The sequence below is a fragment of the Schistocerca piceifrons genome, chromosome 3, assembly GCF_021461385.2.
Source record: "Schistocerca piceifrons isolate TAMUIC-IGC-003096 chromosome 3, iqSchPice1.1, whole genome shotgun sequence".
NCBI classification, from domain to species: domain Eukaryota; kingdom Metazoa; phylum Arthropoda; class Insecta; order Orthoptera; family Acrididae; genus Schistocerca; species Schistocerca piceifrons.
In genome coordinates, this window is record NC_060140.1 from 281,600,259 (window position 1) to 281,618,353 (window position 18,095).

Here is an 18,095-nt window from a genome sequence, read left to right on the forward strand (position 1 = left end):
ACTGGGGTCTATCTCAACGGTACTTAAAATGCAAAAAACATAAAAACCAATGATTTAATTCTGAAACTTTTAATCTTTTTAAGATGAACGGAATGGTGATAGATAAATCTAGCAGACAAGTAAGGGCAGTCATTAAAACAGGAAATAAAATCAAATGAATTTCGTTACTTGGGAAGTACATCGATAGATGGCAATGGCAACAGGATACTGAAGTACTGCAGCGGCTAAACAAGCCTTCAAAAATAAGAGTACTTTAACAACCAACCACCTTAAAATATAAACAAGAAATAAATTCAGTAAGACACTTGTTCGAAGATTTTAAGGTATGGTTGTAAAAGGTGACTATGGGGAAGCAAGAAATGGAAAAATTGTAAGCAACAGAGATGTCAATATCGAGAAGAGCCACAAAAACACCATGGGCGGAGACAAAAATCTTAGGAACACTTATTGGAAGAAAGTAAAGAGAGAACGACATTAATTAATGATATAGAGAAGAAAGAAAAGTAACTTCATAAAAACTGTCTTAGAAGAAGAAAATCCCGGAAAATAAATCATCCGTAGTTAGGTCCATGTTGCACGAGAACTCATTGCTCTTCAACGGGTAATTTTATTTGCACGTCACAAATTATTATTCTTTCTTTTCTCAGACGTTATGTCTGGTCAAAAATGGAAAGTGACGCGGACCTTGATCAAGCGTGACTTCCTTTTAACTGTACGGTATATGTTACATTGCATTTAGGAACTTCGGGTAATTGAACACGTATCAATAATTACAGATTTCTGTAGTTGTATATATACGTTTGGATGTAGCTGTATTGAGTTGATGTACTGGTGGATATTGTGTGGTATGACTCCTGTAGTTGATAGTATAATTGGTATGTCAACTTTATCCTGATGCCACATGTCCTTGACTTCCTCAGCCAGTTGGAGGTATTTTTCAATTTTTTCTCCTGTTTTCTTCTGTATATTTGTTGTATTGGGTATGGATATTTCGATTAGTTGTGTTAATTTCTTCTTTTTATTGGTGAGTATGATGTCAGGTTTGTCATGTGGTGTTGTTTTATCTGTTATAATGGTTCTGTTCCAGTATAATTTGTATTCATCACTCTCCAGTACATTTTGTGGTGCATACTTGTATGTGGGAACGTGTTGTTTTATTAGTTTATGTTGTATGGCAAGCTGCTGATGTATTATTTTTGCTATATTGTCATGTCTTCTAGGGTATTCTGTATTTGCTAGTATTATACATCCGCTTGTGATGTGGTCTACTGTTTCTATTTGTTGTTTGCAAAGTCTGCATGTATCTATTGTGGTATTGGGATCTTTAATAATATGCTTGCTGTAATATCTGGTGTTTATTGTTTGATCCTGTATTGCAATCATGAATCCTTCCGTCTCACTGTATATATAGCCTTTTCTTGCGTCTTGATCGATGTGTGGGTGTGTTAGATACGGGTGCTTACCATGTAGTGTTTTCTTTTTCCAATTTACTTTCTTCGTATCTGTTGATGTTATGTGATATAAAGGATTGTAGAAGTGGTTATGTAATTGCAATGGTGTTGCCGATGTATTTATATGAGTGATTGCTTTGTGTATTTTGCTAGTTTCTGCTCGTTCTATGAAGAATTTTCTTAAATTGTCTACCTGTCCATAATGGAGGTTTTTTATGTTGATAAATCCCCTTCCTCCTTCCTTTCTGCTTAATGTGAATCTTTCTGTTGCTGAATGTGTGTGATGTATTCTATATTTGTGGCATTGTGATCGTGTAAGTGTATTGAATGCTTCTAGGTCTGTGTTACTCCATTTCACTGCTCCAAATGAGTAGGTCAATATTGGTATAGCTTAAGTATTTATAGCTTTTGTCTTGTTTCATGCTGTCAATCCTGTTTTCAGTATTTTTGTTAGTCTTTGTCTATAGTTTTCTTTTAGTTCTTCTTTAGTATTTGTATATCTGTTCCTATTTTTTGCTTGTATCTTAGATATTTATAGGCATTGTTTTTTTTTGCAGTCGCTGTGGTTATCCAACATGTAATCTTCAAGTTTAGTGTGTTTTCCCTTGACAATGCTATTTTTCTTACATTTGTCTGTTCCAAAAGCCATATTTATATCATTGCTGAATACTTCTGTTATCTTTAGTAGTTGGTTGAGTTGTTGACTTGTTGCTGCCAGTAGTTTTAGATCATCCATGTATAGCAAATGTGTGATTTTGTGTGGGTATGTTCCAGTAATACTACAGCCATAATTTGTATTATTTAGCATGTTGGATAGTGTGTTCAGAGCAAGACAGAACCAGAAAGGACTTAATGAGTCTCCTTGGTATATTCCACGCTTTATCTGTATTGGCTGTGACGTGATATTATCTGAATTGTTTGGATTTTAGGTGTGGTTTTCCAATTTTTCATTACTATGTTTAGGAACTGTATTAATTTAGGATCTATTATTATTATTATTATTATTATTATTATTATTAAACTTCCTGGCAGATTAAAACTGTGTGCCGGACCGAGACTCTAACTCGGGATCTTTGCCTTTCGCGGGAAAGTGCTCGCAGGAGAGCTTCTGTAAAGTTTGGAAGGTAGGAGACGAGGTGCTGGCAGAAGTGAAGCTGTGACGGAGCGTGAGTCGTGCTTGGGTAGCTCAAATGGTAGAGCACTTGCCCGCAAAAGGCAAAGGTCCCAAGTTCGAGTCTCGGTCCGGCACACTGTTTTAATCTGCCAGGAAGTTTCATATCAGCGCACACACTGCTGCAGAGTGAAAATCTCATTCTGGATGATGATTATTATTATTATTAAAGAAGAGCATACAGATGTGAGTTAATACTTGCTAACCACCACCTTGCACACATTACAATAGATGGAGTTGCGCGCGATAAACGAAACTTTGAAGGCGTGTTTCTACATCTGAAAAATGAAGTCTGTTCGAACTTCGCTCCAGTTGCAAAAGGGTGGTGCTAGTGGTGCCGCTGTGAGGATGCATATCAGGTTTGCTTCAAATACGCGCTGTAAAAGTAGTGAGCATAGCTTTGAGACTGCACGAAGTGAATTGATGATTGTGAAGAATGCCTTTAGGACGCCGAAGACGCCATTTTCACACCTCACTGAGTTGGAACGAGGCAGTGTACTAGGGCTACCAGAAGCTGGATGGTCCTTCTGCGATAATGCAGAACGGCTTGGCAGGAATGCAGCCAATATACATGGCTGCTGTCACGTATATTGCTGGTGACGGGAAGGCACGGTCGCAAGACGACGGGGCTCCGGACGGCAACGTGGCACTAGCGAGAGAGAGAGAGAGAGAGAGAGAGAGAGAGAGAGAGAGAGAGAGAGAGAGAGAACCATCGTGTGTGGCGGCTCTGGCACATAGTACTGCATCTACGGCAGCAATGGAGCAGCAGTTGGAACCACAGTGACACCACGAACTGTTCAAATCGGATACTTCAGGCGCCCTGTGGCGTGCCTTCCACTGACCCCCAAACCACCGCCATTTGCGCCATCAGTGGTGTCAGACAAGAACTCATTGGGGGCAGAGTTGAGATGTTTCCTGATAAAAGTCGGTTCTGCCCTGGTGCCAGTGATGGCCCTGTGTTGGTTAGCCGACCCGTTTGCCTCCTAGACACACTGGACCTTCACGTGGAGTTATGAGCTGGGGTGCTATTTCGTATGACAGTAGGAGCACTCTCAGTTATCCCAAGCAACCTGACTGCAAATTTGTACGTCTGGAGATGCCCAGGGGACTTTTCCAGCAGGGTAACGCTCGTCTACATACCACTGTTGTAACCAGACATTCTCTACTGGTTGTCCTCATGTTGCCTTGGCCCACTAGACCACCAGATCTGTCTCCAATCGAGCCCGTATGGGACATCATAGGACAACTCCAGCATCGTACACAACCAGCATTAATCATCCCTGTATTGACTGACCAAGTGCAACAGGCATGGGACTCCATCCCACAAACTGACATCCAGGACCTGTATGACACATTGCATGCTGGCAGTCAACATCTTGGATGTTACATCGGTTGGTTGGTTTGAGGGATAAAGGGACCGAACTACAGGGTCATCAGTCCCGGTTACATCGGTTATTAATGTACCAGCATTTCACATTTGAAATGACTTTTTTTGCGCTTACATTAATCTGTGATCTGGCAACGTTTATCACTGATACCTGTACAATGTATTTCCGAAATTTCATTGTTCTATATTGTTAGTGTCCAATTTTTTTTCCGTCAGTGTACAAATTATTCTACGAAACAGGAGTTGGCAAGGAGAAACTTTTTCAGTTTATTTTCAAGTTATTTTACTTTGCTGTCAGATGTATTACAAAATGTTATCAGTGGAATGAATTAATGGGACCTGCGGTGAACTGCGTGACTAAATAGACATCGCGGGATCGAACCTCGTCTAGACTATGGAAATTTTCAGCCTGTCATTAATTTAGCCTTCACCTTTCATCGACGTGACGATTCAACAGAAACAACATGGTTCAGATTCCACGTTAAACTATAGGTTAGGGACACCCAAGTCTCCGGAGTAACGTCTAACTGAACGACTCGCATCATGCCTCTGGGCCACATGTAATCGTATAGTAGAACTGCAGCAACTACAACGGAATGGTAAAAATGACGAATGGCGGAGAAGCATGGCTAAGTCAACAAGCTGTAGTTTTTAGTATCGGTGATGATTTGTTAATACATCTAATTTCCAGGCACTCTGGTATGGTTATGACTTGGGCCGCTGGAAATCCATGTGACATTCTTCAAGTAACATTGTTAATGGCAGAGAATATTTGGGTGAAACAAGGGTTTCAAATTCCACCAGCAGAATAAAAAACACGCACAAGGCATCAGCTGCAGTCCTAACCGACAGTGATCATCAGAACGAAATTAGAATGACAATGAAACCGGTCCTTCATGCTAGTCGCCTCTGACAACGGAATGTCATCCTCATCTGCGACGTTGCCTAGCATAAGCTCGGCCATGACATTGTCCCCGCGGAGGTTACGACTGCCTGGAAAGATAGCGCCGAGCTCCTACCGCTCGTGGGAGAAGCGGACGGAAGACGTGGGATAGTTCCCGACCTTCAGCTCGTCGCCAGTCGGGGTTCACCTCTCCAGCACGCTGCGGTCATCTGCAGGCGCAAGCTTCAGCTACGTTTTCCTAGATGCGGGAATTCCCGCAACGTGCTGTGCGATACGCATACGATGCCGCGCCATCCACTAGCATAATCCAAACATACCAGACCAATTCCCGGGGGTGCGGGCTAAGCAGGGCCGCCGAGGTCTATTTGCCAGTAACGCTTGCCTGCTACGGAGGGGGGCAGTCTGTTCCGCACGTCGCAGCGATTTGCTAGGTTGATGGAGCGGTGCTCCAACTGAGCAGCAGCGACTACTTGCCGACAGTTGCAATATTTGTTTCTCGTATATGGGCAGTAAAACAGTAGGTAATCCTTCCGGAATGATTATTGAAACATTCACCAGAAATGTCGGCTGACTGGTTCTCTGCCTCACAGGATGAGCAGCTTTTATCGAACAGTATATTTTATGGGATATGGCTGACGCCGAGATGAAAAACAAAATACACAAGAAGTTGAGCAGAAATCAGAAGAAAATGGTTCACATGGCTCTGAGCACTATGGGACTTAACATCTGAGGTCATCAGTCCCCTAGAACTTAGAATTACTTAAACCTAACTAACCTAAGGACATCACACACATCTATCCCAGAGGCAGGATTCGAACCTGCGACCGTAGCAGTCGCGGTTCCGGACTGAAGCGCCTGCCACCGCGGCCGGCACAATCGGAAGAAAAATGAAACTTGCTAGAAGAAATGTCTTTATATGTCCAATGTAATACATTTGTAAAGCTTGTTAGAGTGGGTGCACGAAATAGCTGCTTATAATAAGTGATCTTTATTTACGACAGGCTGTTTCGGCCTTATCGCCATTTTCAAATATCTGCAATTACAATTTTGGTGAGAACAGGTATGGACGCCATTATGATTTATATTAAAGTAGCTATATTGTACTCACGTCTGGATTGATATGACGTCCATATTACGTCGTTAGTTGACTTTTATAAGTGTCACTGCTTCAATAAGATGGTACACGATGTCAAGATGTTGAACGTAAAATGTTAATTACGACGTGGCAGCAGTTTGAAGCTGTATGCTCACGAAGATTGTGTAGATGAATAGCGATATTATTTTATTAACTAAAATTTCTTACGATTACCTTTGATTGTTGCAACTATCATTTTTCCATTGAACGATCAACAGATTAAATAACCTACCATCAGAAAAGCTAGGAGTTCAAAAAAATTTAGCACACTTCGTTATATAGCCTATACGAATGATTTTGACCCCAACATAATCCCAAAATTATAATACAAATGTAAAACACCGAGGCGGACACAATACATGGCGAGATATTCCGGGACAGAAAATAAGATACGTACCAGCAGTCTACCATCGTAAAATCTCCAACAGCAATAATGCACTTTTTGAATCCATACATGTTCAACTAGCCTTTCGAACCAGTAACAACCTTTCGATAAAATTACGTTCCGCCACCACTTGAAGATCGAAATACGATAACCCAGGCATATATAAAATCACATGTGGCAGGTGTAATAGCGTTTGGCCAAACAGGAAGAAATTTTAACGCGATTTATAAAGAACACATTAGACAGAGTGAATGTACTCAATCGAGCTTCTTTGTACCGTTGAAAAATCAAAATTACACTGCTGATACGATCAAAAATGCACTACAGATCCTGCACAGAATACCCAAAGGTTTTGGAATTAACATTCTTTAAGAATGATAAATCTGTATGTACACGAGAAAATACCCACGAGAAATATTAAACGAACATACAGAATTTAGACAAGTTATATCTCAAAAACTTTATTGAACTTTTAGAACACAAAAATGGATATATCGGAAGTAACATATGCAACAACCAAAGGCAATCGTACCAAATTTTAGTTAATATAATTATATGCTGTTCATCTGCACAATCTTTGTGAACATATAGCGCCGTAAGAGCGAACTGTCAAAACTGTTATCACATCGTAATTGCCATTTTATTTTCAACATCCTGACATCATTTACCATCTTATTGAAGCAGTGGCAGTTATAAAAGAGTCAACTAACGACGTAATATGGACGTCACATCAATCTAGGCGTGAGTAGAATACAGCTACTTTAATAGACATTGGCATCCACAACTGTTCTCACCAAAATTGTAATTGCAGGCACTTGAAAATGGCGATAAAGCCGAAACAGTGCGTCGTAAGTGAAGATTACTTATTATAAGCAGCTATTTGGTGCATCCACTCTAATAATCATGTCACTATGACACATATTATGGTACTGGCCCAAAAAAAGAAAAAACTGTAAAGCTATTTGTGCTCAGTTTTTAGCCACAGTTATAATGACCTGCATGATATTGTGATTAGTACTGTGAACGCCGATTAAAACTGGGCCCGTTGAAGTAATCAGTGACCTTTGGCGTAACCGTTGCCTCCTGCCAAGGGTATCATGTTCTCCTTGGGCAGTTAATTTCTGACACATCTGGCATTCCTCCGCATCGTCGATTAGCTATTTTGTTATTAAAAATGTTATAGTATCGTTCTTCTTCACGAAGTAAGTACATTTGTGCGACTGCTTTCTGCTTCTCGAATATTCTTCCCAATAATATACGGCCTTTCTCCTCTTCACTAACTTACATGTGCTTTCAAAGTGCCCAAATTAAAAGGTTTTTAGAGGGATCACTGCGCTGCTTCCTTGCCTTCGCCGCCTCCGCAACTATTGTCGCGCCGTACTGCACCGCGCCTGTAATAGCAAAATATTCCTTGCAGCGCGCTGCAGCTCGCGTCACGCAAATGGACCACAGAATACTACTATCGTCTAGCAGAAACTGTAGCACCCACCGACCTCCAACAAGCTGCGAAAATAAATTCAAACATTTCTGCAACTTTTTCTCGCTTTGATCCCCCACAAAAGATGTAAAGGGAAAAAAGTTGGTCGCTTGCCAAATTTCGGATGTTTGCTAAAAATTTCGCGTCAGTTATACGTGACAAATTGTTACTTCACTGTTACTAACCAAGGTAACCAGACACTAGTTACTCACTACTGGCCAGTAAGTATGCACAAATTACCTACTTGTACTACTGTAGCCAACTTCATATGTTGCTGTTCGACACACAGTTTAGGAGATATGGCGTGATAAGTATTGAATAGCACGACAAACCAACTTCTCTTAAAAGCTTAAATATTTCCATATTTCAATAGCACAAAATTTTTATTGAACTGAAAAAAGGCATCACAGTAGTTCTCGTATCACTATCAAGTACAGTTGTTAAATTATAAAAAACACCACTTTCATTTTTTAGGCTCTGAAGCGCACCGCCCCGCGCCTAGGAAAATTTTTCAGGCAGCGTCCTGCGGTCCGCATAGGACAGCGAAAGACACAAGCGTATTCCGCACGGCGCTGCAATATATTTTCGCACCTAGGAAAACGCAGCCTTAAAGCGGCACGCGAAACGTCAGCGGAAGCGTGCCTCGCATTCAAAAGTCCGCGTTAAAAGGAGTACGTTGCTCCCTGGTGCACGACATGTACTACGGTTCGAGATATATAAGCGGAATCGGGCAGTTATGTTGGAACAGCGAGAACTATGACAAGGAAACATTCGCAGTGCGTATAAGAAGTTTTTATTTATTACGAACTATGTGGCAGAATCCACATACCAAAATAAGAGCCGGCCACGGTGGCCGTACGGTTCTAGGCGCTTCAGTCCGGAACCGCGGGACTGCTACGGTCGCAGGTTCGAATCCTGCCTCTGGCATGGATGTGTGTAATGTCCTTAGGTTAGTTAGGTTTAAGTAGTTCTAAGTTCTACGGGACTGATGATCTAAGATGTTAAGTCCCATAATGCTCAGAGCCATTTTTTGAACCAAAATAAGAAATATTTCCACAGGTACGCACATGTCCGAAAATCTATTGTTTTGGAGTTATTAATGAACGAACTTTGCATTAAGTCCTTAAGTCAGAAACTCTTAACAAATATTCAAAACATCGTCCTCTTGCTTCCACACTAGCGTGTTCTCATTAGTCCACTTACTGTAGTATGCAAACCACCCTGGGCCGTGTAGAATGGTTTCTAAGGACATGTTAACAAACCAAGTCTGCTTTAGAAATGTCTTTGGCATAAACCAATCGTTACGGCGTCCTTACAAATAATCCTGAAGACTGAGGACTGAGGCCGTGGGAAAAGGCAGGCCGCGCAACCGAACCGCTACCACTGCATTTGTCATGGTGGTACAATTCAGATACCTAACAGTACTACTCAAAATACTTGAGCCCCATCAAGCAAAACGAAGAATGTTATGAGGGCAGGAATGAGTAAGCACCTGTCACTTAGTGGCCATTATCGTTACATTCACATAAACTATTAGATAGCTTAGCATGAAACGTATAGACGGCCGTACTTGGTAATATTAATCACTCCCCTAATCTCCGCTTACAATATGGAACGACGAAAATCATCGTATCTATATTAAGCAGCTTTACATCTTTGTTGTCACTGCGCAAATAAACAATGGTGTCAGTGTAATCAATTTCTGGGTTCTTAAAAGCTTGATGTTATGCTGTTACGTCAAGATACCAGTCTCCAAAACGTGAACGATTAAGTGCCATGTGCCATATGCAACTGAACAACCAGAGGATAGGTGTGTGTGTGTGTGTGTGTGTGTGTGTGTGTGTGTGTGTGTGTGTGTGTGTGTGTGCGCGTGTGTGTGCGCGCGCGCGCGCACGCCCGCCCGGGGGAGGGGGGGGGGGGGGGGAGGGAAGGAGGGAGATGTTTAACAATGCCAAATTTGAATAAGCTACTCCAGCTTAGAAAATTGAGAGTTCTGTCGGGAACCACAGAAAGCCCAGATTAAGACAGGCGAGTCGGTAATCAATTTAACATCTTGCCTACCAACTAATAAAAGTCTAAGCCGCGACACTCTCTCATCCACAAAATAGTAAAACGTGCAATCCCACTTTAAACGTATTCCAAGTGTACACGCAAACGAAATGATGGAAGAATTACACTTCTGGAAAAATGTACAATAATCGGTTACCTTTTACGCCAAGCTGATCAGCAACTATGCGGGCCACAGCAGCAAATGAAGAGCTTTATCGTGTCGCCTGCTCGGTTCTTCCAGAGACATATGCATTGTTTCGTGCTTGCTTTCCTCGAGACACTACTTGCTGCCAGTAGCCCGTGCATACAACTGCTGACTCGCGCTTCTGCTTCCACTGTTGCAGTGGTCTTGCAGAAAGTGAACGCAGAAGCATACTATTCCGCGAACTGCTGCGACTGGTAGCACACACCTTCCGCCTGTTTAATTCCTCAACATCACGCGGCAGTCGCTTTTCCTCTTGAGCAACCTCCGAGATTGGCGTTAATGTATTCGATTCCTTCACACCTGCTTTTACAATTATCCGTCGGCACGAGTTTCTTAATTACTACTACCAACCATCCGTATCGTTATGCCATTGAAAATTATTTTGGCTTAGGTAGGGCTGCTTAATGCTCCATTTAACTTTTACTCCATCCTGGGAGAGTCATTTCTTTTTATTTCGTAGTTCTTAAATACTATTTGCAAGTACTTAAGTCTCTATAGACTACATATTCATACCGGAAGTTATGACTGATCATCAGTAGCTGGTTGTTGTGGTCTTCAGTCCTGAGACTGGTTTGATGCAGCTCTCCATGCTACTCTATCCTGTGCAAGCTGCTTCATCTCCCAGTACCTACTGCAACCTACATCCTTCTGAATTTGCTTAGTGTATTGATCTCTTGGTCTCCCTCTACGATTTTTACCCTCCACGCTGCCCTCCAATGCTAAATTTGTGATCCCTTGATGCCTCAAAACATGTCCTACCAACCGATCCCTTCTTCTAGTCAAGTTGTGCCACAAACTTCTCTTCTCCCCAATCCTATTCAATACCTCCTCATTAGTTACGTGATCTACCCACCTTATCTTCAGCATTCTTCTGTAGCACCACATTTCGAAAGCTTCTATTCTCTTCTTGTCCAAACTGGTTATCGTCCATGTTTCACTTCCATACATGGCTACACTCCATACAAATACTTTCAGAAACGACTTCCTGACACTTAAATCTATACCCGATGATAACAAATTTCTCTTCTTCAGAAACGATTTCCTTTCCATTGCCAGTCTACATTTTATATCCTCTCTACTTCGACCATCATCAGTTATTTTACTCCCTAAATAGCAAAACTCCTTTACTACTTTAAGTGTCTCATTTCCTGATCTAATCCCCTCAGCATCACCCGATTTAATTTGACTACATTCCATTATCCTCGTTTTGCTTTTGTTGATATTCATCTTATATCCTCCTTTCAAGACACTGTCCATTCCGTTCAACTGCTCTTCCAAGTCCTTTGCTGTCTCTGACAGAATTACAATGTCATCGGCGAACCTCAAAGTTTTTATTTCTTCTCCATGGATTTTAATACCTACTCCGAATTTTTCTTTTGTTTCTTTTACTGCTTGCTCAATATACAGATTGAATAACATCGGGGAGAGGCTACAACCCTGTCTCACTCCTTTCCCAACCGCTGCTTCCCTTTCAGGCCCCTCAACTCTTATAACTGCCATCTGGTTTCTGTACAAATTGTAAATAGCCTTTCGCTCCCTGTATTTTACCCCTGCCACCTTCAGAATTTGAAAGAGAGTATTCCAGTTAACGTTGTCAAAAGCTTTCTCTAAGTCTACAAATGCTAGAAACGTAGGTTTGCCTTTTCTTAATCTTTCTTCTAAGATAAGTCGTAAGGTTAGTATTGCCTCACGCGTTCCAACATTTCTACGGAATCCAAACTGATCTTCCCCGAGGTCCGCTTCTACCAGTTCTTCCATTCGTCTGTAAAGAATTCGCGTCAGTATTTTGCAGCTGTGACTTATTAAACTGATAGTTCGATAATTTTCACATCTGTCAACACCTGCTTTCTTTGGGATTGGAATAATTATATTCTTCGTGAAGTCTGTGGGTATTTCGCCTGTCTCATACATCTTGCTCACCAGATAGTACAGTTTTGTCATGACTGACTCTCCCAAGGCCATCAGTAGTTCTAATGGAATGTTGTCTACTCCCGGGGCCTTGTTTCGACTCAGGTCTTTCAGTGCTCTGTCAAACTCTTCACGCAGTATCTTATCTTCCATTTCATCTTCATCTACATCCTCTTCCATTTCCATAATATTGTAGCTGGTAATGAACATTAATTAATATCTGGCATTGTTAGAGCTAATTTTTTTTTGTTTTTCGAACAGTATGCAATACAGTTTACGAGTCTTGTGGGAGCAATCGCGATTAACGGGCGGCACAGAAGTCGCAGCGTACGCTGAAATTCTCATGTTGGTAAGATGAATGTGGCCATTTGCTGGCCAAAACTGGGCTGCTACGATCAAAGTGGGTGCAGATCCACTGTGTTGGGAGCCAGAGAAACTGTTTGCAGCATTGACTAGCCGAAAGGCCTGGAGGCGTAACATTTTTCCAGAAACGCTGGGACAAAAAGGCTTAAGGAAGTCGAGTACGGGTTTCCGCAGAGGAAAGTTTTGAGTTTTTCTTGAATGTCCTGCAGGCCGCAGAGCATAGACGGTAGTGATTCGGCAGTTTTAATAAGTGAAGTGCCATACGAGATCTTAGTGGTAAATGTCGAGTTCAGAAACTCTCTGAAGGTAAACACCCGCACGTGACCACGCAATGCACTAGCTGAATACATGGATATCGTGGATCTGTGATTTGCAATACTCGCAATTCCCTACAACTAGCTACATGGGCTGATTCGCGGGTCAGGTGTAGGCAACAGTATACCACTGCCTAGGAAAACACTGTACTGAACAGTTTGGACTGCTTTACTATCCATACATCATTATAATTTAAGCAGATTTTCTTCTTAATGATGGTTTGTTGATTCAGAACTATGCCACTGTTTACTATGCCACTCGCAAATTTATTCCCAAAGAATTTTTTCCTAACACTACTCATTTCTCAAGAGCACTCTATCCTCAGCTGCTCTTGCGTCAACTGATTGTATATTTTAACAGTTACTGCCAGCTTCTCCCGCTTCTGCGTAAGTAATGAACCAGTCCACGTAAAGCGCTAGATGAACAAATTTTATACAAAAGCACCCGATTAAGCGACGTGCCATCGAAACGAAAGACGACAAACACTAGAAAACAATAACTGATGGAATAAACAATACTGACTGGCTTGGAAGATTCGAGTGTTGTAACTTTAAAGTGGCAACTATTTATTCACAATTTATAAAAAATGAATACGTGTTTCAAAGTTTTACTTTCGGGAAAAATATGGTGTAGTCACCAACATTATCCATAACCTGTTGCCACCAATGTGGAAGTCGTAGGATGCCCTTAGCAGCACCATTTATGTTGACAGTTGGAATGGAGCGGTCTATTGCCCGACGAATCTGTAACAGTCCTGAGGCGAATGCCATGATGTGTTTCCTTCAATTTATCAAGTTGAAGTCACAGGGGCTCTAGTCCGGCTAGTGAGGTGAGTGATACAATATTTCCCAACCCCGTCCCTGGAACGAATCAGCCACAACTTGCGCCATACGCGCCTGAGCATTGTCCCGGAAAAATAAGGGCATGTCATGCATAAAGTGTAACCGCTTCTTTCTATAAGCTTGTCGAAGGCTGTGTTCCAAAAATGAACACTATAGAGAAAGATGACGCGGCACTTTCTGCAGCACCCTTTCATCATTTTACGGGACAGTCCTCGGGCGTATACGGCGTAAGTTGGGACTGGTTCGTTCCATCAATGGGGCTAGGATATGTTGTATCACCCAACACACTCTCAGGACTTAAGCACTTGTGACTAACTTGATTCCTAAACTGAAGGAAGCGCTTCATGGTATTCAGTTCGGAAATGTTACATAGATCCGTCGGGAAATAGACTGATCCACTAGCTATCAATACAACTGGCGCTGCTAAGGGTATCCCATGACTTTCACATCGCTGCCAGAAGATAGTACACAATGCCGGTGCCTACTTCGAAGGACAGAAACTTTGAAACCTGTATCTATTTTGTATAAGTTGTAAATAGATGCCATTATTAAAGTTCCAACACTCGTTGACTTCTGTCCCACAGATGCAATTCATGATGGTGCAGATCACTTCCAATATATCAAACCCGCCGATGTCAGTCAGTTTCGTACCTCATTCTAAATATGTGACGTAGGCTCAAATGGTTCAAATGGCTCTGAGCACTATGGGACTTAACATCTGAGGTCATCAGCCCCCTAGAACTTAGAACTACTTGAACCTAGCTAACCTAAGGACATCACACACATCCATGCCCGAGGCAGGATTCGAACCTGCGACCATAGTAGTAGAGCGGTTCCGGACTGAAGCGCCTAGAACCGCTCGGCCACCCCGGCCGGCTGTAGCGTAGGAACATGTGAACCAACTTCTATAATCGGTGACAGCGTGTCCCATGCCTGGCGCTAAACTGCCCGATAAATAAGACAACTTAATGAAATCCTAGCTTAATGAAATCCTAGCTTAATGAAATCCTAGCTTAATGAAATCATAGATTAATGAAATCATAGATTAATGAAATCATAGATTAATGAAATCATAGATTAATGAAATCTTAGCTTAATGAAATCTCAGAACAAAGCAACGTATACCGCTTTGTTACTAAGAGTGTCATAGAAGTATACAACACTTGAAGAATAGTACTTTTTTTGGCAATCAGAGCATATGGACAGCAAAAAAAAAATGCAACAGTAAAAATTATTTGGAGTGCTACTAGCGAATTAAATGGGCTTTTCAAACAATGTGGGATTGCGGTCCGAAGCTAGTTTCAGTGACAATATAGTGATCAGTGGGTTCTTTAATTCCAAGTCACGCAAGTAAACATCGTAAAACATTATTACATGTGTACTACTTGGTTCGAAAAATACTGTGTTCTGTGAACAGTTTCATATTTTGAAACCAAACAGTGTTCGTGTACCAATGTTGCAATGTTTATAAGTAAGCTTTTTTTTCTTTTTTGCACTTTTCAGACTTAAGGAACCCACTGATGGCGACATTCTCGCTGAAACTAGTTAGGGAAAGAAAAGAAAAAAAAAGTGTTTTGCATTTAGATGGACCAACTATCCAATATTTCTGTTTTTATCCAAACACAGACCAATGGAAGAGTCTCACGATTAAAAGAAATGCACACTATTTTTGTAAAAATACAGTTTTCAGTCTGCATGTGTGAAAGTTTTACAGTGTGTAGAAACATCCTTCCCGCTTGTTTTTAAACTTAGTTCAACCTGTTCCCGTGAGTGGTGCCGTCACAGCATGCATTGAAGATGGCTGCTACACTTGACGTTCGTCAGAAGCAACGTGCTGTCATAAAATTCCTGTGCTGTGAAAACGAGACAGTGGGAAACATCCACAAGAGGTTGAAAAAGAAGTTGTCGATCGCAGTACAGTTAGTCGGTGGGCAAGCAGGTTACGTGATGAAAGCGGGCACGGCAATACTGAGGATTGTCCTCGCAGCGGCAGGCCTCGTACTGCACACACCCCAGACAATATGCAGAGAGTTAACGAATTGGTGACTGCTGACAGACGCATCACAGTGAACGAATTGTCACGCTACGTTGGGATAGGGGAAGGAAGTGTTTGCAAAATACTGGAAGTGTTGGCGTTAAAAAAGGTTTGTGCCAGGTGGGTTCGTAGGAGGTTAACAGTGGCTCACAAAGAAACAAGAAAAACGGTATGCAGCGAACTTTCAGAACACTACGAGAATGGTGAAGATGAATTTCTTGGAAGAATTGTGACAGGTGATGAAACATGGCTCCATCGTCTTTCACCAGAGACGAAGAGGCAATCAGTGGATTGGTACCAAGCAAATTCACCCAAGGAAAAAAAAATTCAAAACCACACCTTGTGCTAGAAAAGTTATGGCTAGGGTATTATTCGATACCGAAGGACTCTTGCTTGTGGACATCATGCCAAGTGGAACCAACATAAATTCTGATGCATATGTGACGACACTGAAGAAACATCAAGCTCAACTGAGTCGTGTTCGACCACATCGGCAAAAGCAGGATGTTTTGCTGTTGCACGACAATGGACGGCCACATGTCAGTCAAAAAACGATGGAAGCGATCACAAAACTCGGATGGACAACACTTAAACACCCGCCTTACAGTCCTGACCTGGCTTCAGGCGACTGTCATCTCTTTGGGAAACTGAAAGACTCTTCGTGGAACAAGATTTGAAGATGATGACTCCCTTGTGCACGCTGCCAAACAGTGGCTCCAACAGGTTGGTCCAGAATTTTACCGTGCGGGTATACAGGCGCTGGTTCCAAGATGGCGTAAGGCAGTTGAGAGGGATGTAAATTATGTGGAGAAATGAAAATATTGTTCCTAAAGGATGTATCTACACACCGTAAAACTTTCAAACATGTAGAATAAAAGACAGATTTAAAAAATAATAATCTGCACTTCTTTTGGAGTGACCCTCGTACCTAAAATGTGAGCTTACTTCAATGTGGATTTTTACTTACGCGAGCGAAACATCGATGGTGGTTCAGCAAGAAGTGGATACATGCATGCTGGGAACTACTAGGAAAGACAGGAAAAAATCTGCCACGGAATAGGTTGGAGCAGAAGATTTAATTATGAACAGAATGTGGCTAGATGACAGTAGAACACATGCAGGAACAACATAGATGTGTAGGCTACAAGGCACATGACAGTGTAGAGGAAGCCTCTATCCAGCAGCGTGTGTCAAAAGTCTGATGGATTGTACTCTGCTGCAGCGTTTTATCATCGTTCATTCGTCCACCGTGATGGAGAGTCGACAGCGCCGTTCGGAGAAAGACGCACAGCAGAAGCCAGAGAGGGGAGACGAGCAGGGGCTACAATGAGGACCTCGCGTCGCGCCCAGACTGGCAGCTGGTTGCCCTAGGTCGCGCTGCTCGCTTTCCTCTGCCAAGGCTGGACTTGGGTCTGCATTCCCGCAGTGAGCGAGCGCTCACCAGCTAGCTGACCAGCCGCTCAGGCGGCAGAGAAAGCTGCAAGGCCGTTGTGGGGCGCCTTCCCAGCCCTAGCCTCCAGTCTGACGCTTCGATCGCACTCTTCAAGCGTTCGCAAATATTGATACACACCATATCAGTAAACTCCCATTACATTTCTTTAAGGAACCAAACTCCTATGCGCAAAACAGCTTTAAACGCCTCCTTACTTTACAAATGGGTTAGTATGTTACATGTTTTATGTTTAGCATATATTTTGATCGTGAAAATTACCGAACTATCAGTTTAATAAGTCACAGCTGAAAAATACTAACGCGAATTATTTACAGACGAATGGAAAGACTGGTAGAAGGCGACCACGGGGAAGATCAGTTTGGATTCCGCTGAAATATTGGAACACGTGAGGCAATACTGACCCTACGACTTATCTTAGAAAATAGATTAAAGGAAGGCAAACCTCCGTTTCTACCATTTGTAGACTTAGTGATAATTTTGACTGGAATACTCTCTTTCAAATTCTGAAGGTGGCAGGGGTAAAATATAGGGCGCGAAAGGATATTTACAATTTGTACAGAAACCAGATGGCAGTTATAAGAGTCGAGGGGTATGAAAGGGAAGCAGTGGTTGAGAAAGGAGTGAGACAGGGTTGTAACCTATCCCCCATGTTATTCAATCTGTATATCGAGCAAGCAATAAAGGAAACAAAAGAAAAATTCGGAGTAGGTATTAAAATCCATGCAGAAGAAATAAAAACTGAGGTTCGCCGATGACATTGCAATTCTGTCAGAGACAGCAAAGGACTTGGAAGAGCAGTTGAATGGAATGGACAGTGTCTTGAAAGGAGGATATAAGATTAACATCAACAAGATAATGGAATGTAGTCGAATTAAGTCGGGTGATGCTGAGGGAATTAGATTAGGAAATGAGACACTTAAATTAGTAAATGAATTTTGCTATTTGGGGAGCAAAATAACTGATGATGGTCGAAGTAGAGAGGATATAAAATGTAGACTGCCAATGGCAAGGAATG

The 18,095-nt window shown here is 42.0% G+C and overlaps 1 protein-coding gene across 5 annotated transcripts in view; it reads right to left on the reverse strand.

The window, feature by feature from the left end:
• The window catches only part of LOC124790108 (rab11 family-interacting protein 4), a 965,431-nt gene that overhangs the window by 30,346 nt on the left and 916,990 nt on the right, over window positions 1–18,095 (reverse strand). The window lies entirely within an intron of this gene.